Raw genomic sequence first — 12,517 nt, forward strand, 5'->3', positions numbered from 1 at the left:
GCATTTATTATATGAGTCAGCCAAACAGTTTGAAGTGTTTATTTTTAAAGACTCTGCATAATGATTTTGGCTGAATAGACCTTATTGTGTTTAGTAGGCTAATTCTCTATATGCTTGTGTGTAATTTATTTTACCCATCCTAGATTTTCCCATGCAATACATTTAAATAAAGTAGGCTAATTCAAGCCATGCTCAAGTGAATTTTAATGTTTTTATGAATAGTTCGTTCTTCTGTTTAAAATGATGTTGATGAAGATGAGCACCATTGTTATTTATTTATGCACAATATTACATTTTAAAATATTACAATTATGCCAATGTATGCCAATACAAAAAAAGGTTAGGTTTAGTGGTTAAATTCTGCATAGGCTACAAACACACCAATGTTTAACACACCAATGAAGGTGCATCTCAAAAATAATCAGACAACCACAGGGAACATTGTGAAGTCTAGATAAATGACAGCACATACACCACAAAACCACACATGCTACAATGAAAATTGTCCTGTGGCTCCCATTCGCTGACAGACGATGGAAACCTCAACTGAGATCCCAGTTACTTATTCTATTTTCGAATTATTTTGTAATCATCCACAGTCTATATATAAGCAGACAGAGAAAGGAAGTGATTTAGATGAGATGATGACAGTGAGTGTATCATTTTTGCAGACAAAACTAACTTATGCCCAACAACAGAACAGCACAAGAGGATATACTGGGCGTGGAGGCAAGGATAGTTGGTATTGTTTTGGGTCCAGATTTTCAATATCAGAATAATTGCATAAGACTACTAACCCCTAATAAAGTGAGTGGATCTTTCCATTCTCAGGTAAGGGCCTGGGAATCTCCAGCGTCCACAGAGCATACCTGAGACTGCAGTTACACTGTGGCGCCTGGAGTCTCAGGAGATGGGGAGGGGGGCAGACAGCAGGGCTACCCAGACTGACTCGCAGCCTTTCTTCGTATGTGAGAATGCCTTTCATTGGCCCCTCCAGGACAGTATAGTACGGAATTCACATAGAGGCTCCAACCCTGTCCGGCCAGTCTGGCAGTCTCGCTTCCACCGGTCCTTATCAGGACAGAGATCACAATATGGCCTGAGGGGTCTTGGGACGGGTGGTGGGGACAGGTGGGTCTTATAGGTCGGAGGGGCAGTGGGTTGAGCAGACATTATTACCCCCAGCTCCCGTCTGACTGATCGCTGTCTCCGATTATTGACACGACTCTCACTCTGCCAGTGAAAGTGACAAAACAGCCGTACATGGTGCTGTCTGCCAGTCCAAGCACTTTGATGAGATAATCGCTCCTCTCATTCAGCATTAATAGAAGAATGCCAAATAAGTCTCATTGCTCATCATGTGCTATTTGTAAAGTTGATATCAGATGTTTCTTGGTGTGTTTGTTGTGAAATGCAATGCATTTACTAAAACTTATGAAGATTGACATTACACAGAGTAGTGGTCTCCAACATGGTGCCCTATTAATAGCCTCAATTTTAATATTTATTTATTACATATTTTTTATATTGGCTTCTTTATGTTAACATTTTAAACAATGAAAAAAACATATCAACAAGTAAAATAAAAAAGTTCAAGAAAATGTTTGAGTATATCAAAATACTAGCCCTTCAGATTGTTTTATCCATGGAAGCCCTTGCTCACCAAAAGGTTGAAGACCTCTGCTCTAGAACTTTTTCGGTATGATTCATCCCTTTGTGGCCCCCCCAAAGAAAATGTATGACATAAAACATTTCAAAATTAAAAATTTGAATGAAAAAAACATATTAAATTTTAAAATGTAGTGCTGTTGGTTAGTATTCTTGCTTTAGGTTTAATTACACAGTATTTATGATTAAATAATGTATATTTTTTAAAAAGTCTACACTGGGGCCCCCCTGGCACAATCTCAGGGGCCCCCAGGGGCCACGGCCCTGCTCTAGAGGATGATGCTTATTTTTTTATATAAAAAAAATAGGTCAGTGAGGTCAGTTTAAAAAAAGAAAAACATTATAAATGATAATAAAATTAAAAAGAAAGTCATTCATTTATTGTGGTATTTATTTATTTTTTAATAACTAATTAGGTTTGTGCTTCGAACTGTGTTTGCCGACTTAAATGACCAACACAGAAAAAATAAATGTAACAAAGTTTTGCGTTTCCTCCAACCAACATTTCTACATCCCTAATTCAAGTGTCTGTCAATAGGAATTTTACTCTCATATTTTCATCCGTCTTTCTTGAAAAGGCCTGTCAGCTGGAGCTTGAGGTACAGTTTGCCAACAGACTAATGGCCCTTTATGGCAACACAATCTGATGTCTGTCCCGGCCAGCCCCGGTAATCCTGTCCACCTTTGCAGCTTAGTTATGCTCAGGCTTAAGTTGCATATTTTGTATTTATCAGGATTTTGCTGATAAATGCTATCAGCAGGAGAGAAATGAAATATGGGAGGTCTATCTCAAATTGCAAGAACAGACATTTCAGTGGTAACCCATTCTTGATGTATAGATATCTGACAGCTATTCGTTTATACTACACTCAGACATGTTACATACAGAGTTATGAATATAATTTTTTAAATATAATTTTTTAGTTTGTGCATTGTTTATACATCATCATAATGAAAAGCATTAATGTTTTACTATTACCATTGAATATAATTCCACGTTTTGAATAGCAAATCAGTAAAGATCTGTGTTCAGCATTTTGACACAGGCTTTCCCCATTCCCACATTTTCTGGGTTTGTCATTAAAAGTGTATCCGTCCAATAACAACACACTGAGAAACAAAGAACTCCATGTTACTCAATATAAACTTCAAGAAAATGTTTTCCAATGTAAATACAACACTGGTTCACGAACATCAGTCATGGTTACATAAACAACTCCAACCCATATCCTGCATGCAAAGTTTATTTTTCTCATTTATATTAAGTGCTCTTCATAAAATTATTCTCGACAAAATTAATAGCTCTTAATGGGGTCACGTGTAACGTTCAAATATTAACAGTGCACAGGGAGTTTACGAACACACCTTCAAACCAAAATTTCAACAGGCCTTTCATCAAATAATGACACAAAACTTCATCACAATCATTTTTATTTTACATGTTCCACTTTAAAAATGACAAAAAACAGTAGGACTCAGTGTTCATTGTGCAAATAAAACAAATGAACCCTATTCACATGTATTATTATTATTAAAACAAAATTCTGGCAGCGCTATGATAAAATTGCAAACATGGCTGATAATGTTTGTTCACATTACAATAGTGCATTGTGATCGGTGACTTATACCACAGGTCTCTCTCTCTAACTTTCTCTCTCTCTCTCTCTCTAGAATGACATTCTCAAGTGAATGTCGCTCATCAAGAGGCTTACGGAGTAAGTGATAAAGTGTTTCACTCTAATACCTGCCCGCTTCTCATCTGTCATCTATAAAGAGGATTGGAAATGAAGCAACATTCTTCAGGATATAATGACCTCAAAAGCATACAGAAGGATATTGTAAAACATATCAATGAAAAGGAAAAAAATCTGCTAAAAAAAAAATGTGTAGGTCGGCTTTTGGGTGTGATCAAAGAAGTGATTAAAGTAACACTTCATCTATGATCAATAAAAAATACATGCTGTTCACTATGTACTACACTGACAGAAAATATAGCAAAAAAATGGTCCCTGGAGCAGTACCCTTTAAAATGTCCTAATATGTACCATAGATATGTACCTTTGAGATACTAATATGTATCTTTGAGCTATTAATAAGCTCTCTGTGGTACCAATATTTACCTTTGCGGTACTAATATGAACTCTCTAGGTGCAAAGCTGTACTTTTGGAAAGGGTACTGCCCCGGTGACAGCTGGGGTACCTATTTTGACAATTTTTTCGAATCGTGCACTGATTTCAGGTTTAAGTGCGTGATATGGAAACGAGTAAGGCTCACCACGTGACCACCGGACTGGAAATATCCCTGATTGGGCTGATTGATAAATGAAGCTGTCCTTGTTTTAAAGCAAGGCTATATTGCGGGCCCCTTTAGCTCTGGACTATGTCCAGGAAAACCTCTAACAGCCACTTATTAAGTAGTTAGATCCACAAGGCTGTAGCGCTTCAGTGGTCACCTGGGTCTGTTGCCTCCATTGGTCAAAGTGGTCGACTCATAGTTGCGAGCTGGTAAGATAACACATCGGGTATAATCCTCAATCTTTTCCCTTGAGGTCAGGAGTAGCATGTTTTTACAGCTTGGCGGGTTATTAAGAGATGTAATTATTAGCATTTTTGGTAAACATTCTGCGAAACCTCCAATGAATCTTTGTCCCCTTGACCTGTACTTTACACGCTCAAGGAGAATTCGCCAAGCGAAGGAGGCGTGTGTGATTTGGTAAAAAAATAAAATTACGGATAAAGTTTTCAACTCATTTCCAAAATAGTACGTGTTGAACTGCAAGGAGAATTTATTTTGAAGTTCACAAAAACAGTACAGAGAGCAGCTGGCGGCTAATGACTGATTTTATCGGGTTATGCAAGTGCGGTCACAAAAATACCCCAAATGTAAAAGCCATCATTAATGTTGATTGTTTATTTTTCTGCATCACTATTAGTCATGATATTTTAACACACCCTACATCCGTACATTTCAAGATCCCATAATTCATATAAAAATGAATGACATGATTCCTGGATAAACTATGCTTGAATAACCTGGCACAACTCGCTCAAGGATGTGCATGATGAAGTGTATTTAACATATTCCATATTCAGTCATTAGCCAAATCGTCTCAGTTCCTCATCTCCGCATTCACCGAACATGAGAAGAAGATTGTCTGGGTTGAAATTAAAAGAGAGAATCGAGCCTCTTTTGGACGTCTGTAAGTTAGGGCAAGAAACCAAGAATAATTTTCTAGAGTATATCGCCAAAGGCAAAGCTTGAACAGCTCGGCCAGTGACAAGCTTTTAGGGGACCGGAGCACCATGGGTAGTCTGCAGATGAAATACTAGGGGGTGAAAGGGAAAGTAGTGATTTGTCATTAGGACTTTTCAAAGAAAAGTGATGCCAAGGGTCCAATTTATGGTTTTTATAGCTGCCCTCTTCAGAACACACATCAAGTTCTTTGTGAGCGGAATAGAGTAAGAGAGTTATATCTTTATGAGACTTTGAGCATGTCTGATATAGACACTTTATTTAAATAAATTATTTTTAACAAGCTTTATTTATACTGGAAGTGCTGCTGACAAACATTTTATCATTCTGCTGGACATCTCATTCTAATGGTGTGCTGTATATAACAAGGAGTGTAACATATCCTGTTCAATCATGCTGGCATTGGTTAGAACCGAAAACCATTCTTGGCATAAACTGCTTATTTTTCATTCATTTTTTCTTCTATTAGCTTGGCAGCAGAGTACAGGTGCCTGCCTGGCCTTTGCAGAGAGTTTCTCCTCCTGATTGCAAGAGAAGGGCTTTCTTTAACTACCATGCAGGCTTACTGTTACTTGGACTTCATAATTTCATAGAATTAGCCCCAGTTCTGCATGAAGTATTTTTTATTTATTACACTGTCAGAGAAAAGGTCTTTTGTCAGCTTCAAAAATAAATAAATAAATAAAGAATGAGCCTAAAATATCTTTGCATGACCCAAAAATATTTCCAAACAACTATCAAATCATGCAAACAATGCATAAAAATATGTAATAATCACATTCTTTTTTTTACAGCAAATACATATTTGCACCATGGATTGCATCTTGAGATATGTATGTTACACTAGATGTTTAGATAATTTATTATAAACAATTAACATAAAAAAATAATAAGCTGTACACTTTTTTGTTTATTTATAGCTAGTTGTAACATAATTTTGCTCATACTGTACCACCATCGATTTGCACTGGCACACATTAAGCTACAGGGGATTCCCCATCTTAGCCATGTCTGGAGATAGCGTGACATGTAGAATAGCAGAACCATTATCACTTGTTTTCCTTTTAGGGCAGCATGAACAGCCTTTGTAATTGTCTGTTTGTCCCAATTTTTTGCCCTAAGGCTCTGTGCCAATGAGTACAGCTACAGCTACAGCGACAGGAGTGTGAATGCCGGGGAACACGTCACCTCCAAACAAATGTCATTCATGATATAAACCTACGAGGGTTACTTTGGTTACTTTAATGACATCACAATGAATTGCCATAGTAATACTATGGATAAAGAAACTTGTAATGTTCAGTTGGTTATTAGTTGTGGACAGTCAGATTATTAACACAAAGGCTGTTTCTCAATGTCAAGGATACTTCCTTGGCAGGACTGGTCTTTCCAAGTCATCCTTCAGAGACTAGGCGAGGCTCCTCTTTAGAATTTGGAGAACACAAAAATGGAACAGGCTAGCAAGTGCACGTCATTGCATCATTACGTCAGTAAAAATGTGTGCTCATAGGATTGTGGGTGATCTGAGAGCGCGAAGGCCACACATATGCATCTTTTCCTGTATATAGTACATTTTTGAACGAAGGACTCAGTCCTTGGTAGCAATTCCAAGGATCCTCGACATTGGAACAGTCCTTCGACAGATGTCGATGACTAGCATCCTCGAAATTTTGGCTTCCGAGGATCCTTCCTTGCCATTGAGAAACAGCCAAAGTTTGTTCTTGGTGCCCCGCCCACTTGAGTGACAGACATAAAAAGTGACCAATTAAAGATCTTCCATTTATTTGTTTATTTGTTAGCAGGCACATCTAAAATAGTAGATATAATAAGGCATTGGAATGTATATGTGTGTGTTTGCCTGGTAATCGGTTTGGGGACCAATACAACAGAATGGTGTTTTTTGAACATTTAAAACAGTAGAAAGGTTTTGTGAAGGTTAGGTTAAGGGATGGGAGAATAATATACAGTTTGTACAGTATAAAAAACCATTACATCACCAAAACCAACTGGAAACTGTTTGTCTATGTGTGGATGTATAATAAATACTGATTATTTTAAAGATGCTAATAACAAAGCTACGCAAATCTGCTCATGGACATCTATACTAGTTGTTACTGGCCAATAGAGTTTCGTTTTTTTACTTTTCTGTCACTCCCCTACTGAAAAATCCAGCAAAGATCAGCATAAGTTGGTAGCTGGTTTTAGCTGGTATAAGGTGGCAGTAGCTGATCTAAGCTGGTCGTCTCAGCCTATAAGCTGGTCAAGCTGGTGGGTCAGCTAAGTCCAGTTAGACCAACTTAAAAAGTGACCAAAACACAGCTAGACCAGATTAAAAAGTGACCAAAACACAGCTAGACCAGCTTAAAAAGTGACCAAAACACAGCTAGACCAGCTTAAAAATTGACCAAAACATAGCTAGACCAGCTTAAAAAGTGACCAAAACACAACTAGACCAGCTTAAAAATTGACCAAAACACAGCTAGACCAGCTTGCTATACCAGCTAAAACCAAGCTGGGAGACCAGCTAAAAACAGCTCACCAGCTTATGCTGGTCTTAGCTGGATTTTTCAGTAGGGTACACTTATTTATGATACATGCACACTGAAAATATAAAAACGATTGGAATTTTGTTCATTCATATTTACATGATTATCTATACTCTCTATGTTTTTCTATATTGAGATCTTAAGGTGGGTGTGTGAAGATAATTACATGTGATATCATCCACTGGTGAGCACAAATGTGGCAATGTGCCAGTAGCACAGCCATTTTCTATTAAGAGAGAGATGATAAATGAAGCCAGTCTTTTGTCTATTTGTTTTTCAGCATATACTGTACTGCATAACAAATATTTGGTATTGGAAGAATAACATTTCTATGGCTATGGCTAATGTCTGTGTGGTATCTGATGTGCATAATACGCATTTTATGGTTAAAATGATTTTTTGTAGACCATTTCCATGGGCTTTATTGTCTTATAAACTTACCGTTCTACAGAGAAACACAACACGGTAATGTTGTTTTCCTCCTGAGACATGTTGATGTTTTATGTGAACATGCCAACCATGTTTTACTGGCTGATGACTCATGGCTTCTTTACAGAGCTCCTGTTTATTGGATTGCTCGGAGGCTTCATTTGGTTATTTTTAAAGGCAGACACATCACTATAGTGAAAGGAAAGGGCATTTGGAAGACTGCAGTACATTAATAAGCCGTGCCATTGTTTAGATAAACCTACATTTCTGTTTACTGAAAGTTCAATAAAGCAGACAGTGGGTTGGGTGGGCCGAATGGTTTGTCCTGCGAGCAAGCGATTATCGTGGAGGAAGAGGACGTGACTTGGATGACAAGGAAACCTGCAGGACAGCAGTTTTGAACCCTGTGTCTTGTGATTGATGGTGTTGATGTTCGAAATTAGCCTCTGATACGCCAAGTACAAGAATCATAATAGCAGGGTTTTAGATTAGTTCTTTAGATAGCAGAAAAGGAGGTGGAAGGTTCCCAGGATAATGCAATGTACTGGATCTCGAATGTTGGCTGGAGGCTTGCAAAAGTCACATCACCAGCATAGGATGTGAATAGTGATCCTAATGTGGAGAAGTATTTCAGAGGTCAGACTGCATCATTACTGCCAAACGGGGGTCAAAGCCACACACTTGTCCTCAAAGGCTATAGTCACTACATCTGGGGAGAACAAAAAGACCTCTCAACTTACTAATAGTTTGGGGAGCCTCTTTAAGACTGTATTTATATGTTCTTTGATCACTTAAATTGTCTGTGTTTTTGTAGCATTATGCCAAATTAAAATATTGATTACCTATTTGTGACAGATTTTTAGTGGTAGGCCTTAAACGAATAGTCAATTTTCTTAAAAGAAAAATCCAGATAATTTACTCACCACCATGTCATCCAAAATGTTGATGTCTTTCTTTGTTCAGTCGAGAAGAAATTATGTTTTTTGAGGAAAACATTGCAGGATTTTTCTCATTTTAATGGACTTTAATAGAGCCCAAAATTTAATACTTAACTCAACACTTAACAGTTTTTTTCAACTGAGTTTCAAAGGACTATAAACAATCCCAAACGAGGCATACTAAGGGTCTTATCTACTTTTAAGCCACAACTTCTCATCTAGATCCGGTGGTGAGGCGCCAGCGTGACCCCACGCAATACGTCATGACGTCAAGAGGTCACAGAGGACGAACGTGAAACTCCGCCCCAGTGTTTACAAGTGTTGATAAATAGGACCGTTCCGACGTTGTTGTATGTCGAATGAAACTAATTAATGTATTTGTGTCAGTTTATTGTTACAATGGTCCGCAAATGTGCGTTTTATATATGTAACACGTGACCTCCCTACGTCGCTACGCAATTCTGTTAGGTCACGCAGGAAAGGACCTAGACAAGAAGTTGTGGTTTAAAAGTGCATTTTTTTTTTCTTGTCAAAAATGACAATCGTTTTGCTAGATAAGACCCTTATGCCTCGTTTGGGATTGTTTATAGTCCTTTGAAACTCCGTTGAAAAAAACTGTTAAGTGTTGAGTTAAGTATTAAATGTTGGGCTCTATTAAAGTCCATTATAATGAGAAAAATCCTGCAATGTTTTCCTCAAAAAACATAATTTCTTCTCGACTGAACAAAGAAAGACATCAACATTTTGGATGACAAGGATGGTGAGTAAATTATCTGGATTTTTTTTTAAGAAAATGGACTATTCCTTTAAACTCCCAACACAAATAATAAAACAATAACAATTTCATCTTTTATTATTTTTTTAAAATGTTTAATGACATTTTTTCCACATCACATGCTCATATCTGAATGTGTTTGAACAACCATAATTCAAATGTCGTACTGTGATGTTAAAAAGGGAAAAACTGGTGAAAGAGAGAGAGAGAGGGAATAAAGTAGCGCAATTAAATGACATGCCCACCTGATATTTGTAGCCAATTATCAGTTTGGGAGACAAAAATGACCACTCGTAGTGTAGTATGCAGGTATTTCAGGGGCTTTCAACACACTATTGAAGAGACTATAAAGAGTTTGAAATGATTAAACTTTGTATTGACCCTGCAGTTAAATGCCTGTGCTTGTCCATTATGTCCAACCCACCATGCAGGATAATGGGCATTTTTCAGAAGAGCCAGGGAGTCAAACTATACACTACATGAAAAGCAGCGTTGAGAGGCTGGAGATCTGTGTAATTAAATAAAACCCAACTGTTTTAGTGTGTACTTAAGAGTTAAACAGAGGAATACTTCGTTTTAAATACGCTGTGGGGCTACACCAATGTCAACATGTTTGACAGCTGTAAAAAAGGCCATTTAATGCTGCTGTTACATAGCTTGTTCAAAACACAAGACCTCTGTGTGCCTGGCCTGTTGCTGTGATGATAGTGATGCTTAATTTCGGTATTTTGTCCATGAAACATTGTCTAAAATAATCCCTTGCAATGCAAAACAAAATGACTTTCCATTTGTCACCAGTTGAAAATGTTACAAAAAAGTAAAGTTTTTCTACTAATTATCTTTATTAGCTCTTGTAAAAGGCCTGTGTGCATTGGGAAGTCTGCAGTTGTTTATAGATAATGGCTGCGCAGCCTCCGCTGTCTGCAGCGGCGATGTGCTGATGTCTTTTTCGCCTCGGGCGTACTAGATTGGCATCCATTAAGGACCCTCATTGTTCACAACCGGCCAATCCTCTTTCTTGACTTCCCGTATGCCCCTCCCTCGGAGAGAAAGAAAGAGAGAGATAGCAGAATTCTCAGACTACACGATCTCCTTCTGTGCCTCAGTGAAATCCAGACACCCCTGACCCTGGCTCTGTTTTCTCTAGGCATGTGTGTAATTTTCACCCGGCTGTCCGAGACGAGACTGTCCCTCTGGATTCTTGGATAATTGTGAGCACTTTTAGCCTTAGTTGCACTAGAGGCCTTTCTAGCTGGGATAATACGGAGCAAGTATGGCTCACCCTCGTGTAAAAGCTTTGAGTCTGAACCTTGACCCTACCCATGTAAATGAACAAGTACAGCCAGACGCACACAAACCTTCATCCATAAACGTAGACACATACAAAAATAATACCGATGTTATCTAGAGGTTGTTGTCTTCGTATATCCTTAACATTACAATTCTTTACTACAGTAAAAGTAGCTCTATTCCATCAAATGCTACCTAATGAACTGTAATATCATAGGATTTCATACAAAACCGCAGAGTGCCCTGGTTAGGTCATGGCTCATGGTCAAATGACAAAACTCAGTTTGTATAGTGTGGATGTGAGAACAGCATGGACCGATTTCTCTTCTTGTTAAAATGCGTCCCTAAATGCCACCAGTAGTTACGGGAGAGGACCACATATGTTGCGTCTAATCCATTCCATTCTATTAACCCTTACGAAAAAGAAGTATACTTCAAGTTCATTTTATTAAGTATACTTAAGTAATGTTGGAGTATAGTTTTAAGTATACTTTATGTAGTAAGTGTACTAACATTTATGTTCTAGTAGTATACTTGTAAGTGTACTGCTTGAATACCGCTTGGGACTAAATTGGCCCACTTTTAGTATATAAAAGTATACTTCTAAGTGTTCTATAAGTGTAAGAGTAGTCAACTTTAAGTGTACAACTAGTGCACAATTAGTTCTTCATTTGTACTGCAAGTGAACTCATGAGTATACTAGTAGTTTTCTAGACTTATACTTCAAGTGTACATGCAAATGTTCTAGTGTACTCTTAGTAAACTAGTAGGTTACTAATTTTGTGCTGCAGGTATACTTCCAAGTGTTCTTTTAATTTATTTTTAGTTAACTAGTAGTTTACTAGTCATATACTTCAAGTGTACATGCAAGTGTTCTGTTAGTGTACTCTTAGTAAACTAGTAGGTTACTAATTTTGTGCTGCAGGTATACTTCCAAATGTTCTTTTAATATACTTTTAGTTATCTAGTAGTTTAGTAGTCATATACTGAAAGTGTACATGCAAGTGTTCTGTTAGTGTACTCTTAGTAAATTAGTAGGTTACTAATTTTGTGCTGCAGGTATACTTCCAAGTGTTCTTTTAATATACTTTTAGTTATCTAGTAGTTTACTAGTCATATACTTCAAGTGTACATGCAAGTGTTCTGTTAGTGTACTCTTAGTAAACTAGTAGGTTACTTATTGTATATTGCTTGTGTAACAAAGCACTTTGACACTGAGGATCCATCTGCAGGTTTTTATTAAACACGCTCATATTCCAACAGGCAAAGTCAAACAACAACAAACACACCAATGTAGGGCAGGCAAATCTCGTAGTCATGAAACAGGCAAAAGGGTCAGAGCAGTCAACAAACATACTCATAAAACCAGGTAAAACAGATAAAGATCAATAAATACAGATCGGTATGCAGGCAGGCAAACCGCTCAGCAATGACAGCCGGTACAAATCAAGATTTGCACTGACTGAATGTTTCCAGAGAGTTTATATAGGCTGTCCAATGAGCTTCAGGTGGCAGAGTAATCAGTCCAGGTATGAGGGATTATGGGAAATGGAGTCCAGAACGAAAGTTAATTTTCAGGGGATTCAGCCATATATATAGATACATATACAACCTCAAA

At 37.6% G+C, this 12,517-nt stretch overlaps 1 protein-coding gene across 1 annotated transcript in view; it reads right to left on the minus strand.

Annotated features, from left to right (window-relative positions):
- chrac1 (chromatin accessibility complex subunit 1) overlaps positions 1 to 12,517 on the minus strand; it is a 443,634-nt gene that overhangs the window by 284,810 nt on the left and 146,307 nt on the right. The gene's annotated exons all lie outside the window — the stretch shown is intronic.

This window comes from Misgurnus anguillicaudatus, chromosome 20, assembly GCF_027580225.2.
Source record: "Misgurnus anguillicaudatus chromosome 20, ASM2758022v2, whole genome shotgun sequence".
Classification (NCBI taxonomy): Eukaryota; Metazoa; Chordata; class Actinopteri; order Cypriniformes; family Cobitidae; genus Misgurnus; species Misgurnus anguillicaudatus.